We start from the raw sequence: 20,759 nt of genomic DNA on the forward strand, positions 1-20,759 counted from the left end.
CACAATGCGAAGGCTACTCAAGAATTCAAGGGTGAGACTAAGGTAAGTCTCTTCATGAGCATGGAAAAGGTCCCCAATGCCAAGGCCATTGAAGAACGCCTCGGTAGGGTACCTTATCTTAAGGATTTCCAACACCCTAGTGTCAACAAATTGAGTAGGTTCGTATTTCTTACCTAGAAGCTCGATGAAATTTTCGCGTTGGTCGTCGGATGTGAAGATCACTTCTTGGAAGTTGTTGAGTTGTTCAATACCTCCCCTCATTATCACATTTCGTGGTGTTGAAGAGGATGACCCCTTGCGCTTCTTTCCGATCGAATCAAACAATTTCTTGGCCTTTCCCTTGGAACTCATGTTGGTGATGGGGGTGATGTGGGTGTTTTTGAAGATATGAAGGGGATTTTGAGGATTGAAGAGAGTGTTAGGGTTTTGATAGGATGAGGAAATGAGGGAGAAAGGGGGTGTTTATATAGAAAAAGAAGGGAATCCGAACGGATAGGGTTGGACATGACCCGATTTTTTTCGCATGAACAAGTGCAATCCGAGCGGATCGCGAGACGGGACGGACGGATTCTGGATGGGCAAGACGGGCGGATTCCTTCTAATCCGTACGGATTATAGAAAAGAAATCTGTTGGTTGAGAAGCGAGGACGAGACGGCGGATTGTGTAGAAGACGGACGTCTTGATCAGACGGACGGATTCCTTTTAATCCGCACGGATTTTGGCGTAGATTAAAATCTTCTTTGTTGGACGCCATACGGGACGGGCGTCCCGTGGAGAAGACGGACGGATTAGGTTGGACGGGCGGATTTCTTTGAATCCGCTCGGATTCTTCCTCAGTTTCAGCTTTTTCTTTTCCGCGGGCCCTGGACGGGCGGAATTGCTTGGATCCGAGCGTCTCTGCTTCTTTCTCTTCCTTCTTTCTTCTTTCGTGGAATGGTAGACCCCTTTTCACTGATTTTCTCTTTTTCCCTATCCTTTTCTGAAATTTGCTCATAAATCATGTAAGATGACTCTCTCTCTCTTCCCTCTCATGCAAGAAATTAAAGGCAAAAATATGTACAATATTATACAAAAGGTCCCAAGAAATATCTTACAAATGGTGGTTTGAGGTAGGACTCCACCAAACTAGTTCAATCTGAAGGAATTCTTATCCATAGAGCTCAAGGCTCTCAATAGAAGATCAAAAGCTTGTGAACAAGCTCCAAATAAACATAAGTATGGGTTGCTCCATTTGAAAATGAAATTTGGCCAAGGAAGTTTGTCATATGTTCTTTCTTTCACCTTGTCCTTAGCACTAGAGCTTTCCCGTTGCTTCAAGTAAATATATCCATGATCCTTGTTAGGGTTAAGCATGAAGTGTGGTTCTTTTTCATCCGGGGACTTCCACTTACCAACTTCTTCTTCAATTTTGGTGATGATAGCATTTTGATTTTTCAATCCTCCCAAGGTGGAAAGAGAATTTTCATGACTTTGATGATTGGATACCATGGGAGTTGAGATTATGGGTGCCAAATCTTCACAAGTAGCCTCACGAGCAATTTTCTCCTTGAGCTTTTTCACCAAATAACTTTTGTAAGACACTTTGGCTTTTTGGAGAAGATCTAACATGTCCTCTTCAATGATCATTGGCTCCATGATAGGTGCCAAATGGTCTTCATGAAGGGTAAAGGAAGGACGTTCTTCTTCATGATAGGGTATCTCAAATGCCTCGAGGATAGGCTCCTCAAGCAAGGTGATATTGCGAATCCCTCCTCTTGGTCCATCATCATTGTTGCTACCTTCATATGAATCATTCATGGGGGCTTCATCTAGCTCCTTCTCCAACACCTCAATGTTCACATCAAAAGTCACACCCTCATACTCACAAAGGTCAAGAACATTTGGTTTGCTTAACCTCATGTCTTCCTCATTAAATACAACACTCTCATAGTCACAAGAGCTCAAGGAACTTGGCTCCTCCCACTTCTCATCTTCCATGTCAAAGGTCACCACTTCAAACTCGCATTTAAGCTCGATATCCAAAGAACGGTGGTGAGGGGTTGCTTGGAATTCTTTTAGTTGGGCAATTTGAATCCCCAATCGCTTTCTTTGGATAGCGATGTTTTTAAGAACATCTTCTTCTTTTCGGCTCTCTTCTAGCATTTGTTTGAAGAAGTTTTGTTGGTCTACCATCATTTGGAGGATCATGTTTTGAATGGGTTCATTCCTTTGTTGTGGGTGGGTGTGAAAATGGTTGTATTGTGGCATTTGAAGTTCATTGTGGAATGGGTATTGGGTGGGGTGATTATGGTGGGAAAAGTTGGGGTAGTAGTTAGGATTTTCATTGTACGAATAATAAGGTAGGTTTGTGTTGACTTGCTCCTCAAACTCCCCATACCCATAGTCATACTCAAAAGATCCACCACATACTCCATGTACCAAGTCTTGGGTCATCATAGCTAAGACAAGGAAACAACTACAAGCATGGAAACTACACAAAAAAATGGTAAGAACAATCCTTGAGGAACAAGTTCCTCAAGGTGAAAGCACAATTAAAATAGACAAACAAGTAAGAACTTAATCACATAGCACCATCCCCGCCAACGGCGCCATTTTGATGGGAGTGTCGTCGTGGCTCTCAATCAAACACATTTATAATACTCAACAAACAACTAGTTAGCGGTAAGTCGAGGTCGATCCATGGGACGGTGTGCTTTGGGTTCTAAGTCTATCTATCTTAATTTATGCTAGTGTCACAATTTGGTTGGGTTTGTAGTTGTGTCTAGACTAATGCAAACAATAAGGTAAAACAAACAATAAAAGGAAAGATGTAAACAAATGATTAAAAGTGCTAGGATATAATGGGGTCATGGGGGATTCATGGTGTTGATCATACAAACATGTTTACAAGGTTGCAAGCAATTAATGTTGTGGAGGAACCGAGTTGGGTTATGTCTTGCGGTTCATAGGAAGGGTTGGGTCCCGGAGCCGAATCGATTAGATTGTACAACACCTACAAGTCGACTTACTTTCCTCCTATTCAACTTCTATGCATGATCTAACAAGACTCGAGTTGGTTTATATCTTACAAGTCAAGTTGAGTAGATAAGAGATGGTAAAAATGCAAGGATTCATAGGCTTAGCATTTCATCAAACATAACATGTGCATAAAGTTGACATCACAACAAGCAAGCAATTTAATCATGTGAACATATTAGATTAAGCATGAATCAATCCCATGTTGGTTTCCCCTAATTACCCACTAATCCTAGCTAAGTAACTACTCACTCATTATCATGGGAAACATGTCATTAATGGTGTCAATCATCACAACAAGTATAAACATGATAATAGAATGAAGAAATGAACAATAAAGATTAAAGAGTAAAGGAATTATACCAACTTGAGATGATCCAAACAATAAAGCAAGAATAATAGAAGAAACTTGATTGATTGATGGAAGGTTGTCAATCTCCCAATAATAACCCAATAATCTTCAATTACCCAATAATAAACTTGAATAATAAGCTTGAACAATAATTAAAGAGAGATTAATGTGTAATTTGTAGAAAGATTAAAGAGTAATCTATTCTAATCTACTCCTAATCTAATCTAAAGAAGGATTTTCTACTCTAAAACAACATAAAAGGATGCCCTTTGCTTATTTACAAATGGGGTATTTATAGTGGAAATTAGGGAGGATGCATTAGGGTTAACTAAGGGCTAAACTAGTAATTACACTTTTTAAGTTGAGCAAGGAGACTCCGGGATTGTCCGAGAGAAGGGCTTCTTCATTTCGTGGCTTGAAGAACGAAACGTCTTTGTCTTTGTGATCCGTGCGGGGCCGGGAGTCGGGACGGCCGGATTCTGGTAAGTGGATCCGAGCGGATTCAGGGGAATCCGGGCGGATTTAAGCGGGGCAATCCGAGCGGATTAGAGAGCAGGACGCTCGGATTGTGGTGATGAGACGGACGGATTTCAGACAATCCGTTCGGATTGTTCTTCAGCAGTGGTTCTTCTTCGTTTCTTCCCTTTTTGCTCATTTCCATTTTATTCTTTCGAGATTGGTCTTTAGTCCTTGCTTCCTCTTCATACTAGTCCATCTATTATCGTCAAGTAGCTTCCAAATGTGCACGAAAGACGGGAATTTCCGCCTCATTTATCTCCTTTTCTACAAAACATATGAAATGCGATAGAAAAGCAAATAGGAAGGTTTTGACGGATAAAATGGCCATAAAATGTTATAATAGTATGCAAAATAGGCTCAATTAGGGGACTAAATGTGCGCAAATAATGTTCACATCAAATACTTAACCGAAGTCCGTCTAAAGCTGTTGACAAGACTCCATATGAACTATGGAAGGGAACGGTCCCCAACTTGTCCTTTATAAGGGTTTGGGGCTGCGAGGCTTATGTCAAGTGGAGACACGAGGATAAGCTCGGCCCGCGATCGGTCAAGACATACTTTATAGGTTATCCTAAAGGAACACTTGGTCATTACTTTTATTCGCCAACCGAACAACGTGTTTTTGTTGCGGCTAGTGCGACATTCTTAGAGAAGGAATTTCTCGAGAATGCAAAGAGTGATAGAACCTTCGAGCTGTCAGAGGTTCCAGAACCAAATACCGAGCAATCATTGGAGGAACCAATTCCTTCAATCCCGGCTGCGGTGAATATTCCTGAGGAACCTAGGAGGTCGGGAAGAGTCTCTATTCCTCCGGACAGATACATTGGTATGGTCGAGGAACATGACATAGATGACATTCTACTCTTAACGAGTAGTGAACCCGCAACCTATAAAGGTGCCATGACCAGTTCTGACTCAAAGCTATGGCTTGAGGCCATGCAATCCGAGATGGACTCCATGTATGAGAACAACGTATAAGATCTTGTTGACTTACCTGTTAAGGTTCGTCCCCTTCAATGCAAATGGCTTTACAAGATAAAGCATTCTGTGGAAGGTCAACAAGATATCTATAAAGCACGACTAGTTGCTAAAGGTTTCACCCAAGTGCCAGGTTTGCACTACGATGAAATTTTTGCACCCATAGTCATGCTGCGTTCCATTCGGATTATCTTAGCGATTGCCGCTTTTCATGACTATGAAATTTGGCAGATGGATGTGAAAACCGCCTTCTTAAACGGTTATTTGGAGGAAGAGTTGTACATGGTACAACCCGAAGGTTTCATCGATTCTGAACATCCTAAGAAAGTGTGCAAGTTTAAGCGTTCCATTTATGGACTTAAGCAAGCATCTCGGAGTTGGAATCATCGCTTCGACCAAGTGATAAAAGAAAATGGATTTACTCGATCGGTCGAGGAACCATGTCTATATATCAAGTCGAGTGGGAGCAAGATTGTCTTCCTAATATTGTATGTCGATGACATACTCCTGATTGGGAATGACATACCTCTCTTAACTTCGGTAAAAGTATGGTTGAAGAACCATTTTCAGATGAAAGATCTGGGTGAGGCACAAAGAATTTTGGGCATCCGTATCTATCGAGATAGATCACGTCGGATGTTATCTCTCAGTCAGGAGTCTTATATAGACAAGATACTAGAGAGATTTAGCATGACTAACTCCAAAAAGGGGTTTCTTCCTATGGCTCTAGGGGTGCATTTGAGCAAGTCTCAGGCACCAGAGACACCGGAAGAGAAAAAGCGCATGACACGGATTCCTTATGCCTCGGCTATAGGATCAATCATGTATGCCATGATATGCACACGTCCAGACGTGGCATATGCATTGAGTATGACAAGTCGATTCCAACAGCATCTAGGTGAATCACATTGGATGGCTGTCAAGAACATTCTTAAGTACCTACGGAGGACTAAAGATTGGGCATTGACTTATGGAGGCGATCAAAATCTATGCGCAACCGGTTACGCAGATGCTAGCTTCCAAACGGATCGAGATGACTCGAAATCTCAGTCTGGATTCGTTTTTACTCTTAATGGCGCTGCAGTCAGCTGGAAGAGTTCCAAAATAAGTGTTACAGCAGATTCTACGACTGAGTCCGAGTATTATGCCGCGTCTGAAGCTGCAAAGGAAGCGATATGGATGCGTCAATTCTTACAAGGACTATCTGTAGTGCCTAGATGACCCGATCACCATCTATTGCGACAATAGAGGTGCCATCTTCCAAGCTAAGGACTCTAAGTCTAGCAACAAGTCTAGAGATGTACAACGGAAAGCTCATCTAATCCGAGATTACGTGGAGCAAAAGGAGGTAGTGATAGAAAAGATTGCTACAGATGATAATATAGCAGATCCTCTCACTAAACCATTACGACAAGATAAGCATGAAGGGCATGTTAATTCCATGAGAATTAAACGTGTTCCTGAGTTGTAGTACTCTTTAATGGATTAGATTCATTTTCTTGTGTACTCTATACGACATCATCGTTTTTGATATTTATATATTTTGTTTTTCATGTGGAATTGTACGACAATTTTTGAACACCACAAAGTGAACTGAACAAACATTATATTTTGGTCCTTAATTGCCCACATGAGCTGATAACTCTGGCAATTATTTTGTGACGTTGGTTGATGGTGGGTTCAACGAGCCATAAGTCAAAAGGTTGACTGACCAATCACAGAGGCGATTTATACGAATATCTCGTAGGACACAATTGTGACATCGACGTGGAGTCCTAAATGTTTTATAACATTCGGTGCCAGGTCGTGGATAGGACCTCCATGGTGATCCTAAGAGTCGATTCTTTTGACTATCGACTGTCTCCTGAGACTAAGGCAGATTTTGGGTGACTTTGGTTTCTTTCTCACGGTCATCCGTAACAGGGGGCCAAGTATATTTTTTCTGGGTCATTTCATGCTGTGCTTAGATCGGCAGGAGTCGAGTTGAAGGAAATATTCAGCCTTTATCAGGTACTCGATATTTCTCAGGGCCACTCGAGGAGCTGTAACTGAAACGCATGGCCATGCTCGAATACGGATTCGTTTTATCAGTTAAGTTACTCTCTAGTCGAGGAAACCACTCATGATACAGATCGATTGTAAAATACGACCTTTGCGGATCCGAATCTGCAAATTGTTTTACATTGAGTGGGAGAAATTTTAAATGGATATGAGAATCCGTTATCGCACATACACTTGTACGGACAAGTGGGAGTTTGTTGGAGCTGTGTCCTCCAGTTAGTGCGGATAACGTTATTACACATACACTTGTACGGACAAGTGGGAGCTTGTTGGGGCTGGTGTCCTCTACAGTTAGTGCAATAACATTTAAATCTCTAAAAGGATCAAAGGGTATACTTTTGTATTATTATCAGTTGGTCCACGTTTATCAATAACGGTTGGCTTGCTAGATAAGTTTGACGTTATTGTCATACAGATGGCGGTGATCAACTGGTCCCTAAAAGTCACACCTATAGGATACGTTTGAGAGATGTGACGGTATGAAAATACAGTCATGTTGATGCCTAATATGACTAAGCAGTTAGTCGGAGTTATTGACTAATAATTAGTCAAACGCGATGTTGAGATATTTTATTTAATACGGATTAAATAATAATGGCTAAGGCGAATTAAACAGTTAATTCGTAAATTAAATATAAACGATTATATTTGATTAATGTATATTGAATAAATTAATTATACAATATTGTCATTATCGGACATGTATTATTATATCGACTAATTCATGTTACTAGACGATATTTTAATAACCGATAACCGATGACGATTTATGATAAAATCCCGTCATATACATTTTAGCAATTACGAGTCGGATCACGAGTCAAATGAGGAGAAAGTGGAAAGCCCACTCCCTCCTCTTGAGACCCGCGGACCGAGGCAAACAAAAGGAGAGGCTCTCTCTCCTTTTGACCTAAGCATTTTCATTTTACAGAAAATTAGGTTTTGGAGGCATTCTCTCTGAAACCTAGATCTCACATCGAAAAACCTCACATAAACTCTCTCAATATTGCAAGGCAATTAGAGAGTACTTTCTAGCATAAGGGGCATAGTCTCAGACGGTCTTGGGTGCAACGATTAGGAGGAAATCTACTTTGATTTCTGTTCTTAGGCCGAATTCTCAAGGACCCGAGGTTGATTCTTTATTCCTTATCGTTTCTCTTGTATTTATGTTTTATGACGATAATCACATGTTAAAGATAAGTTATAGTCCTAAAATTTAAGGGAATTTTACGGATATTTCCCTTTAGGTCGATCTCCTCAGGGAGGCAAGATATCTGTAATAGTCCGTCTATTTAGTCACAAAATGGGGGGGGGGGGGTTGTTTAAATTGGTTTTCTAAACTAAAGGTTTAAAGGAAAGAGAAGCAGAGAGAAGAGCAGTAAAGGCAGGAAAATAGAATTAAACTATCAAATAGAGAAGGGTCATGTCAGGATTTTGGTTTACTACGGTAGTCCAGTGACTCAAATGTAAACAACTTAGACAAATTAATGCGAGGCGGATATGGAAAGGTCCTTCCGGTCCACTTTCTATCCTAAAATACCACTAACTTAACTTCCGTCCTCGCCAGGGTAGTCTACTATTCATAGCAGGCCAATTTAGTCCAATCTTCCGATCCAGGATTAAATTTAGCCAGATTAAAAGGGGCGACTCACAAGCGTGCACTCAACTAAGTCGGTAAAATACAGTTAAATTGCTATGGTGACAGAATCTCACAATTAATTCATCTAACCTACTTACTACATCGTCACATTTCTACCGTAGATCCCCTAATCCCAACATGAAACAAGTTTAGCTACTCATATCGCTATTTATACTATCAAAACTAACAGCGGATAAATGACCAGCATTCAACATATTAAAACGATAACTAAATTGCATAAAAGTGAATTAGGGCAGAAATTAAGTAAAGCAAAACGAAGAATTAAAGCAAATGAAATAAAGATTATTATTAAGAAAAGAGGAAGAGATTACAATCGTGAGAATCCGACGTAAAGAACGACAAAATCCGAGCGAAATAATCCCGAAGACAAAGTTACAGCGAAAAGGAAAAAAAACAACGTAATGTGTTTTTGTGAAAGCTAAAACTGATAGATGATAAGATCAAAGATAAAAGATAGCTAATGACCTAGTTAACGCAAGTTTAAATAGAAAATAAACTAAGTCCAACAACTAAAACACGTTAACGGGCTAATTAAAGCCCACGAAAGCCTAAACCACTCGATCGAGTAGAATAAATCCACTCGATCGAGCAAAACTCCAGAAAATCTACTCGATCGAGTAACCTCTCTTTTCAGCACTTCTCGATCGAGTAAACAACTACTCGATCGATCAACCCAGGCTATAAAAACCATTCGATCGAGTAATAAAACCACTCGATCAAATGTTCTTCCTTCAAATCAGCTTAGACTCGTGCCCGACTGCCTCGTAAACCGTGCCTTCACGCATTCCAATGCAGTATCTCACTCTGGAAAATCCCGTCTCCTCAAAATGCATGCAAAAAGGACGAAAAATGGTACGATTCCACTAATTTCGCGTTCATTTCTACAAAACGGACAAAACGAACCAAAGTAGCCAATTCGGGGCATAATACTATGTAAACAGTACAAAAATGCATGGAAATACGTGCTGAAATAGGCTAAAAAGACTATACAATATGCACGTATCACCTATACTCCTAAACAGGTTTCTAACCTAATGCAATCATCAATTTCACTTGAAATGGGCTCAATAAAAAACACCCAAATCAATTTTCTAGGTTAAAACTTTTGCCCTAATTCAATCTATCAAATGATCAACAAACTTAAAAGGATTCAAGAGGAAACACGTACCTTGAAATGACATTGATGATATCGGCGCAAATGAAAACAAGCTAAAGAACCAACAATGGCGTTTTTGGGTTTTCTTGTGTCGGAAGGTTGAAGACGAATGATGAATGACGAGCAGCCAAGCCTCGCGTCTTTTACAGAAAAATAAGGAAGCCCCTTTGGTTCGCCAGGTGGCTCGCGCCTAAACCAGGCCTCCCCTTACTCTATTCAGTGAATTTCGGGCTTTGGCCCAATTCCCACATAACAAACTTCAAGTTTTCATCGACGACCTTCAGGACCGTCGTTTTCTCAAATACAAAGACAAATAGTGAAAATATAAATTCACTATTTCCTCAAAATTCAAACGACGACAAGTAAAACCGCCAATTTCAAAAATAATAGTGAAGATTCCAAATTCACTATTTTCTTCACATATCAGCGGCGGCACATAAACCGTCACTTCAAAAATAATAGTGAAGATTCCAAATTCACTATTTCCTTCAAAAGTCAACGGCGGCACATAAACCGTCACTTCAAACATAATGGTGAAGATTCCAAATTCACTATTTTCCACACATGTCAACAGCGGCACATAAACCGTCACTTCAGAAATAATAGTGAAGATTCCAAATTCACTATTTCTTTCAGATGTTAACGGCGGCACATAAACCGTCACTCTAAACGCGATAGCAAAATTCAAAATTTGATATTTCCTTCAAAACTCAAACAAACGGCGAATAAAACCGCCACTTCAAATTCAAAAAGCAATGAATAGTGAAAGTTCCAAATTCACTATTCATTCAAATGTCAACAGGGGGCTTCCTCGCGGAACCCGCTTATTTCAAAAACATTGATAGTAAAATTAAAAACTCACTATTTCCACGGTGGCATCACGAGTTTGCTACTTTCAAAACAAGCCCATCCGATGCGGCTATTCTCACGGTCGATCAAGCGACCGCACCATGGCTGGCGAGCCTTACAACGCTTCGCGGCTGGCGAGCCTTCCTCAGATACGCCCCATGGCTGGCGAGCCCTCCACAGATACGCCCCATGGCTGGCGAGCCTTATAACGCATCGCGGTTGGCGAGCCCTCCTCAGATACGCCCCATGGCTGGCGAGCCTTATTACGCATCACGGCTGGCGAGCCCTCCTCAGATACGCACCATGGCTGGCGAGCCTTACAACGCATCGCGGCTGGCGAGCCCTCCTCAGATACGCACCATGGCTGGCGAGCCTTACAATGCATCGCGGCTGGTGAGCCCTCATCAGATACGCCCCATGGCTGGCGAGCCTTATAATGCATCGCGGCTGGCGAGCCCTCCTCAGATACGCACCATGGCTGGCGAGCCTTACAACGCATCGTGGCTGGCGAGCCCTCCTCAGATACGCCCCATGGCTGGCGAGCCCTCCTCATATACGCCCCATGGCTGGCGAGCCTTACTACGCATCGCGGCTGGCGAGCCCTCCTTAGATACGCCCCATGGCTGGCGAGCCTTACTACGTATCGCGGCTGGCAAGCCGTCCTCAGATACGCCCCATGGCTGGCACGCCTTACTACGCATCGCGGCTGGCGAGCCCTCCTCAGATACGCACCATAGCTGGCGAGCCTTTATCCGCAAACATGCAAGGACGTATCCGAAGATGCCTCAGGTATGACTCCTTCTTGTGGCTGGCGAGCCTTTGTAGGTAGTCTAACGGACATTAAACGACCCGCACAGACAGTCGACAGACTTTAAACTGTTCCCGATGACAGGTTCTTAGCTCGTACCCTCGAGTTGCCTTGGCGCCGCCCTTCCCGACGGCATGTCCTTGGCCCGAATCCTTTCGAGCCGCCTCGACGTCGCATGGGTCTCCAGGTTGTAATCTTCGATTGACCTGGGGGCTCTACTTTGTCTTTCGCCCTGTCTAAGCCTCAGTCAAAATGGGGGCTCTATAGATACCCAGTATCTGTTGAGACTTCAACAAACACCCGATGATTATCGGACTATAACATGCTTTGGAATCGCGGCGTTTGATCGACAATTTGTCTACAACTTTACGTCGGAAAACTTAAAACGATTTTGAAAATAAAACATTTCAAAACATTTCAAAAATACCTAGAGTGTTTAATGCACGACGACGGGGTCGCAATGACACTAACTAGAGTCTAAACCGACACCGGACCAAAAACCGACTCAAAAATTCAAATCCCGACTCCAACAACGAGTCAAACCGAGTCAACCACAAAAAACAAACCATTTCAAACCTTCTATGCTAAGATTTCCCGGATTTATGAATGGTCAAGTACCAAACATATGACTACAAATCCTAGGATAGAACAAATCATGATTGCTCTTGTGTGAAAGCGACAAGACAACTCGAAGACCCGTGACGTGGCTCGCGCCTCTTTGAGCAGCCCAGGTGGCCACGTCGCTCAAAACTCACACAACCACTCATTTTCCTATAAATACCCCTCAAATGCCTCCATTTGAGAACTTACGTGAGTGTCCGCCCCCTCTTTTCTCCCTTAAAATTCTCGACTCGACTTCTTAAGTCACAATCCGACGCGTATTTACGACCTACCGATCGTAAATACAAGCCTTACACATTGTTTGGTACCGTCATGGTGCATTAAATCACTTGACCGACCACTACACCGTCACTAATCTTAAAACACTCTTTTTACTTACCAAAAGGGTTTTAAACCGAGTTTTTTCCGACCAAACGAGTTGTTACACTTACGTCGGTCACTCACCATAACCAAGCATGTAAGTATGAGGGTGTAAGAATCCTTCTTTTATCATGTTTTTATTTGTTTCATGACTATAACATGCTAAAACATGCATAACATGATCCAAAATATGGGATAAACGAGCCAAAACTGATTTTTGGCCTGAGGCAGAAGCCCCTTAATGTGCACAAGAGCTCGCGCCTCAATGGGGTGCCCAGGTCAGAACTCAACCGTGTTTGTTCTCGTCTTTCCCCTTTAATCCATTTTCATATTTGTAATCGGTTTTTACCATTTCAAATATTTTCAAACCCTTTTTTATTTTATTTCATTTGTTTTAACCATAAAACATTTTTCACCCTTGGTTCCTCATACCATGACGGTTAAATCCGTATTTCGGTGATAATATTCGGTTAATAACATTTAAAATGTATTTTAAAGCCTTTTATTACATTTTTGGGAGGTATTTTAAAGCCTTTCATCATTTCTTTATATTTTCAAAACAAGCATATTAGTCACAAACACAAAGTCATGCTTAGTTCTACATACCATGCCGGATTTTAACCCGGGTACGATGATGAGTATCGACTAATTACATTCAAATGAACTTAAAACAATTAGTTCATATTCATTTTCAAAACTATTCATGTCAAGTTTGTCAAAGTCGAACCCGACACCGAATATTATCAAAATAATGATGATTATTCGAGTCTCGTTCCTCAAATCAACAAATCGGGTCCAATACCCACTTTTCAATACGTTTTATAAACGTTTTTCTAAAGGCCAGAATACGTCATATCACCGTAGGCTGACCCGCGCCTAAAACAGGCCTTTCAATTCTTATTTTCAAAACCAGGGGAGACCCCCTTGAATCGCCAACAGGCTCGCGCCTCAAATGGTCGCTCGGTGCAGGTCATTCCCCTTCCAAAGATTAGTCTAGGACGATCCCGACTCTGGTTAGCCCGGATATAGGACGGATCAGATGGCTATTTGCCTATTCAAAATCATATTTGCAAAATGCTTTACTAAGACAAATGGATCACGTTATGCACCATAAACCTAATACGGTAAATGGATGTTTAATTTCCGTCTTGCATGCAAATCAACCATAAATCCAACTCGACATCTTATACTTGATACTTGGGTTAAATCAACTGACTTAGAAAGCTCTCAAATGTTAGGTTTAAATTATTGGATGTGCATTCATGCATTTAAACCGTTTTATCAACTTTTGCATTCAACCAACCAAGATCGATCAGAGAGGCGCTCTGCGCGGCGGATCGGGTGTCTGATTAAAGGGCATCCCAATATGTACCTTCACCTCTTACTCAAAAACTTTGGATAGTGGACGACCTTATCCAGGGCATACGAGAGTCATTCTATAGATAGGATGCTAAAGAGGGACGATTTCCTTATCTTTAGTACCTATGTCAAACGCTGCTTTGTGCTTCGATTTGACCGAGGTATAAAGTGGATTTCGAACGGGTTCCAAGCATCCCACAAATGCTTGGTGGCGACTCCGAACATCTCTAATAGTTTCGAGACCCTTACCGAGACGAAACCGACCGATCTAAAACGTCCGCAGATCGAATTGGACCCGCAGGTGGGCCATGTCCACACCGACCTACCCCGTCTTTTACCTTGACTACTGCGTCGGGTAAGTTACCACCACCTCCACCTTCTTACCGCCTTACACTTGCTCCTTCCGCTTCTAGAAAGTGGAAGAGATTTGACACTACTGTCAGGGAGACCGGAGAGGGGTCCACACAGACATAGGCTTGGCAGACGTCCACGTCTACGTCCATGCCTACGCCTATTCCGACCCCTATTCCTAATCCTTCTATCCCTCAGCCGGCTTTACCGGCTAATTATGTTGCTCCTCCTGCTTTTGAGGCGCCTAAGGTCATGGACCAAGGGCGTCGTGACGCTCTGCTTTAGAGATGTGCAGTAGAGTGGATCGTATAGAACATGATCAAGCACTTGCCTTATTCCCTCTATATGAGTACCACATGATGAGACGTCGTCCTGTTCCTTACGGCTGGCCACACCCTTCTTTCTATAGGTACCCGACGGAGGGTTACCCACAGCCCGCTACTGAGGAGGACACAGCTGAGAGAGAGGAGCGGTATAGAGCTGACCTTACTGCAAGGCGGCGTCAGAAGAGGAGAGGAGAGGAGGAGTCAGACTCCACCTTTACGGTTGCTGACGAGGAGGAGGAGGCTGAGGAGTACCTGCTGGTCTACTCACTTCCCCGATTTTCTGGCTGGTTTGGGGAAGTTCGTATATACTGTGAATATTTTATGCTTTTATTTCTTTTAATCTCCATTTTATTTCATTTGTTTATACTTTGGTTATATTTTCCCATTCCCCCATTATTCTGCTGGTGTATGCTAGAGGACAACGAGGGCGTTGTCCGTTTTGGTTTGGGGAGGGTAATGCATCCTTTGAGTCTACATTTGCATCTGTTTTGCATACACGTTTACTTATTTTCTGCTTGCATTGTATTTTAATTTAAAAAAATAATGAAAAAACTCAAAAAATTAAAAATTCCAAAAATTTAAAAATGTTTCACGTTTATTTTTGCATTTAGGTCGAGTCGGAACGGTAGATTTCAGTGATGATATTGCACTATAATTTGTCATTTCACTTAAGTCTTGCAACAAATTGTCATTTTATTAGCTTTGTCATTTGCATAATCTACGAGTTAATGTTAAAAATACAGCTGATCAAATAGACTTGACCTAATAAATTAGGCAACCTACTTACCATTTCTAAATTTTAGAGCCGTATAACTGGTGTCGTTTATGACCAGTTCATGTAGGAATTGAGAGTAGTATTCTCCGTGCATAACATGTTTCATTAATTTGCACAAATATGAAATTCAATTGCTTGTTGCTTGCATACATTCGGTTTGTGGTTGGTGTCACATGCAGGGAGGTGCTTACAATTTCCCTTTCTTTCATTTTTACCCATTTAACTCCACTTTTAGCCAAATTAGCCCTTTTAACCCTTAACTACATCCAAATTTAGCCTGCCTGTCAAGCTAGTTTAGTGTGTATTTTATGGTATATATTTTATTGTGTTCAGTTTGGTTTGTATTTTATTATTTTGGAGTTGGTAAAAAAAAGAGGATATGTTGAAAAAAAAAAGGAAGTTGGATGAAAAAATAAATGAAAAAGAAAAAAAAAAGTGAATAGAAGAAAAAAAATGAAAAAAAAAACGTGAAAAAGACAGGCTTCAAGTGATTTAATCTAAAAGACAGTTTCACTTGTATGCTTTATCACTATCTTTTGAGGAGTTGTTGTCTGGTTGAGTGAGTAGTTGTGCCAATTTAAGGGCATTGTGCTTAAATTTTGAGATAGTAAGGAATCGGATGTTGTTTAGTATGGTTTCGTTAGGTAGCTAGCTTGACTATTGCCTCACAATCCCATAAATATTTTGCCTTTTCTTATCCCATCGCCTCACTTTACCATATCTTTTGTAAGGCCTCGGCTGTGACGGACCTTGATTGGTTGGAATATATGTTTGAAAGTTAGAATTGTCTATCATAATAGCTGCATGCATGTTTATGTGGGTCGTAGTTTAGGTGAGCGACTATTTTCCTTCTCTCTTATGTGTAAATGCTTAACCTTTGCTTCATGGGAGAAGAGTGACCCGTGAGAGTCCATTTTTAAATGTCTTTCAAGGTCGACCGTTCAACTTATTTATAAACATCATACAACTCATTTGCACTTGACTGTTGTGGCTATAAGTGTCATTTTGTTTGCATTAACCGGTTTAAGTGGACAACTTGTAGCTAGCTCTGAGTTTTCTTTTCCGTTCCATTAGTTTGCATTTAGTTTACTCGAGGACGAGTAAAGGTTCGGTTTGGGGAGATTTGATATGTGCATTTTACATAGTCCTTTTTGGCCTCTTATGCACGCATTTCCATGTAATTCTCGTAGTTTTGTATTGCAAAATGCCCTGAATAGGCTACTTTGGTTTGGTTTGCCTTATTTGCAGGAACGGACTCGAAAGTAGCAGAATTGTACCTTTTTCAGTCCCCTTAGCATGCATTTATGGACATGGAAGTTTTGAAGCGGAATCACTATGCCTCGGGAAGCGTGAAGTGGTCTCGGAAGCTAAACAATGTAGAGAACGAGCTGATTCAGTGGCCGGTACTCGATCAAAGCATTTTCCGTTCGATCGAGTGAAGATGGTGGTCGAGAGTGTTCGATCGAGTCCCTGTTGTACTCGATCGAAGGGTGGTGTTTCGAAGGTTCTCGATCGAGTCCATCTTCCGTTCGATCGAGAGGATTTGCTGGAATAGTGTTCGATCGAGGAGTCTCAAATCACTCGATCGAGCACTTTGCTATATTACACGGGATTTTGTTTCGTGTAAACTTAATTCGTATCTTAGTTTTGTTTAATAAATATCTTCCCTATATAAGGTGAAGACGTCATTAGGTTAAAACAACTCTTAATCTATCTTTTACTCTCTTAATCAGTTCTTAATTACTCTCTTAAGCGGACTTACTTTTCTCTCTTCTTGTTCGTACGTTGCTTTGTTCTTATTGCCGGATCTCGAAACTTTGTTATCTCTCTTTACTCTTTACACTTAACTTAATTCATCTTTTGCACTCTTAATTATTAGTTTCTTAATTACTGCTTTTAATTGTTATTATTAGTTTATGCAATATCATTCCTTTAATCTCCATATCATGTCTTTGTTTAATTCTTCGATTATTGTTATTAGTTTCATCATAAACATGAGTAGCTAATTCCTTTTATGTTAGGATTAGGGGAGCCATGGTAGTGAATTAATAATGTTGTAAATATATTAGATGGTGTACATGTGAGAACTGTTTTATAACAATATAATTGTAATCGTTTATTTGAGTGAACGCTTCTAAACTACTTAATCCGGTTAAATTCAGACCTAGATCGAGAGATTGGAATGAATAGATCTGTTATGAACAGTAGACTACATTAACGAGGGTGGGAGCTAAGTTAGTTGTATTTTAGGGCAGAAAGTGGACCGAGAGGACCTTTCCTTTACCCTGCTCACATTAGACCGACTGATCTCATTGTGACAGAATTGGCTAATTACCATGGTGAACCGACATCCAAGCATTTTTCCGCTTATTTGATTACATCCCTTGTCTTTATTATTCGTATTGCTCTTTCTCTCTGCCTTAATCTTATTTAGTAGTTAGAAAAAAAATTCGAACACCCAATTGTTACCGTGACGGACTAGGATAGCAAGTAGATATAATAGCCTTCTTGGGGAGTACGATACCCGACTTACCTCTACTATATATTAGTTGAGCTGGTTGGTTTATTTTTTATAGGTTTGCGACAGCCGTGTCAATAATACATCCTAATCTATTATACAATACAAAACCCCTTATTAATACCCTCTAATTACCCATAAATACATACTAATTGCTAATTAATCAACCCAATTGAAAACCCCCAAAAGTTAGGGTTTATAAGACTAGAAAAGGGTAGATCTTAACTTACAAATAAAGAGGGAGGAAGGAGGAAGGTGAGCAATCCACTAAACCAAGCTTGAATCCCCTAACATGGTGTTTGTGAGGGTTTTAGAGAGAAGGGAGAGAGTTTGGAGAGATAAAGAGGAAGGTGGAAATGATTTTAGGGTTAAGGGAGCGATGTGGCTCTTAATTGCTCACATTTAGTCCCCTAATTGAACCTAATTTTGCATACTAATATAGCATTTTATGGCCATTTATCTGTCAAATCCTTTCTATTTTGCTTTCCTAGTGCATTTTATATGTTTTATAGGAAAGGAGATAATGAGGCGGAATTCCCGTCTCTCGCTCATCTTTAGAAGCTTGTTGACGATCTTGGATGGACTAGTATGAAAAGGAGGCAACAATGATGACCAAGGATGTAGGTATAGAGAGTATATAGTAGGATCATAGGCCTAAAAGCAAGAAAAAGGGAAACAGCAGCTCAACCCGCTCGGGTCAAGATCAAGTAGCCTGAGTTACAGCTCAACCCGCTCGAGTTGAAGCTCAAGATGCGCGATTTCAGCTCGGGTCGAGCGGATTGTTCGGCAGGAAGAAGCTTACTCAGGATAAGTCGTGCGTGTCCTTGAGGGACTTTCAAGCTAGGATGTGCGTGGCCTTGCGGGACTTGCAAGATACCAATCTTCTCTTAAGGACTTAATCGTCATTTAAGCCCTTTGTAACCCTAATTCTTGTACTTAATTTTTAGTATAAATACCTCATTGTACTACCTTGCTAATTACCAAGCTTTCTTAGATTAGATTGGGAGTAGATTAGAATAGATTAATCTCAATCATTCCAAAAAATTACACTTTAATCATTCCTTAATTATTATTCAAGATTTATTATTTGGTAATTGAAGATTATTGCGTTATTATTTGAGAATTGACAACTTTTCATCAATCAATCCAGTTCTCTTCTATTACTCTTTGCTTTCCATTTGTTCATCTTAATATTGGTATAATCTCTTTACTCTTTATTGCTTATTTTTTCACTCTTTCATCATGTTTATGCTTGTTAAGATGATTGACACCATTGATAACATGTCTTACATGATAATGAGTGAATAGTTCCATAACTAGGATTAGTGGGGAATTAGGGAACCCATAACATGGGGGTAGATTCATACTTAATCTAATATGTTCTCATGAGATTTCTTGCTTGTTGTAGTGTCAACCTATGCACATGTTATGTTTGATGAAATGCTAGACTATGAACCCTTGTATTTACACATGTCTTATCTATTCAACAAGACTTGTAAGATATAAACTAACTCGAGTCTTGTTAGACCATGCATATAAGTGACTAGGAGGAAACTAAGTCGACTTGTAGGTGTTGTACAGTCTTGACCGACTCGGCTCCGGGACCCAAATCTTCCTAGGAATTGTAAGAGATAAACTAACTCGATTCTACTACAACAATAATTTTCTTGCAACTATGTAAACATGTTTGTAAGATCACCACCATGAGTCCTGTATGACCCCATGACATCCTAGTGCTTTTAATCATTTGTTTACATCCTTTCATTTGTTGCTTGCATTGCCTTTTATTGCTTTCATTAGTTTAGAATCATTAACCCAACCAATTGTGACAAACCTAGTGCAACTACAATTAGATTGAACAATTTGAGTACCTCCCGTCCTTTGGGTTCGACCCCGACTTGCTTTCTATGCTAGTAGTTGGGTATAAATGTGTTTGAGAGCATACAACGACACGCTCATCAGGGAGAGAGGGATAAATCCCGTGTTTTGAAAACAGCAGCACTCGATCGAGTGGCGAGTCCACTCGGTCGAGTGTCACTTACTTGGTCGAGTGTCGCTCACTCGGTCGAGTTCCGGTCCACTCGGTCGAGTGAACCTCACTCGGTCAAGTGTGACACAGTTCTCAGCAATGACCAGTTTTCGTAAAACAGTCATATCTCACATGCTTCATGGTCATTTAGGGCGTGTGACCTACCGTTGGAATCGCAAGAGAACAATATATCACCTCCAATTGGAATCACATCAATATCATGTCTAGATCTCAAGTTATGACAGTTTTAAGACGACCCTTCTATAGACGGACATTATAACAATTCCACTAAGTCTAGTATTGGTTATACTCGGTCCACTCGGTCTACTCGGTCGTGTGAATGCCTTAGAACTATGAGGTATTACAAGTTGCATCGTTCCTCATTGGCTACGACCTTCTCAAATACCTTGACGGCTCCCATCCATGCCCACCCGACACCATAACCGCTCCCACTGACACAGACAAAACCGCCACCGCTCCTAACCCCGCGTTTCACACCTGGAAATGCCAAGATCAGCTCATTAAGGGCGCCTTGCTTGGCACCTTAACCCTTGAAACCCATTCCCCAGTTATGCGAGCTCCGACTTCGCATGATGTGCGGATTGTCCTCACCAACACCTATGCCAAATCCACTCGTGGTCACATACTACAAGTCAAAGACCATCTCAAATCTATTTCCAAAGGCTTAACCCAATCTGTCACCGACTTTATGCACTGCATAAAGTCTTGCACCGACAAATTCGCCATCTTAGGCAAAGCTATGGACAACGATGATATTATTGCTGAAGTTATTCATGGCTTAGACTACGAAACCTAGAAACCCATCATTGATGCGATTAACGTAAAAGAGACCCTATCTCCTTCGATGCCTTACATGAAAAGCTAATCAATTTCGATCTCACTCAGAAAAACCTCACAAAACCTACTCCTTTTCCAGCCTCGCCACACCCTGCTCAAGCCCAAGTCAGTAGGGCCAACACCAGTTACTACACACCCAACCACAACCGTGCCTCAACCTCAA

This window comes from Silene latifolia, chromosome 7 (genome assembly GCF_048544455.1).
Source record: "Silene latifolia isolate original U9 population chromosome 7, ASM4854445v1, whole genome shotgun sequence".
Classification (NCBI taxonomy): domain Eukaryota; kingdom Viridiplantae; phylum Streptophyta; class Magnoliopsida; order Caryophyllales; family Caryophyllaceae; genus Silene; species Silene latifolia.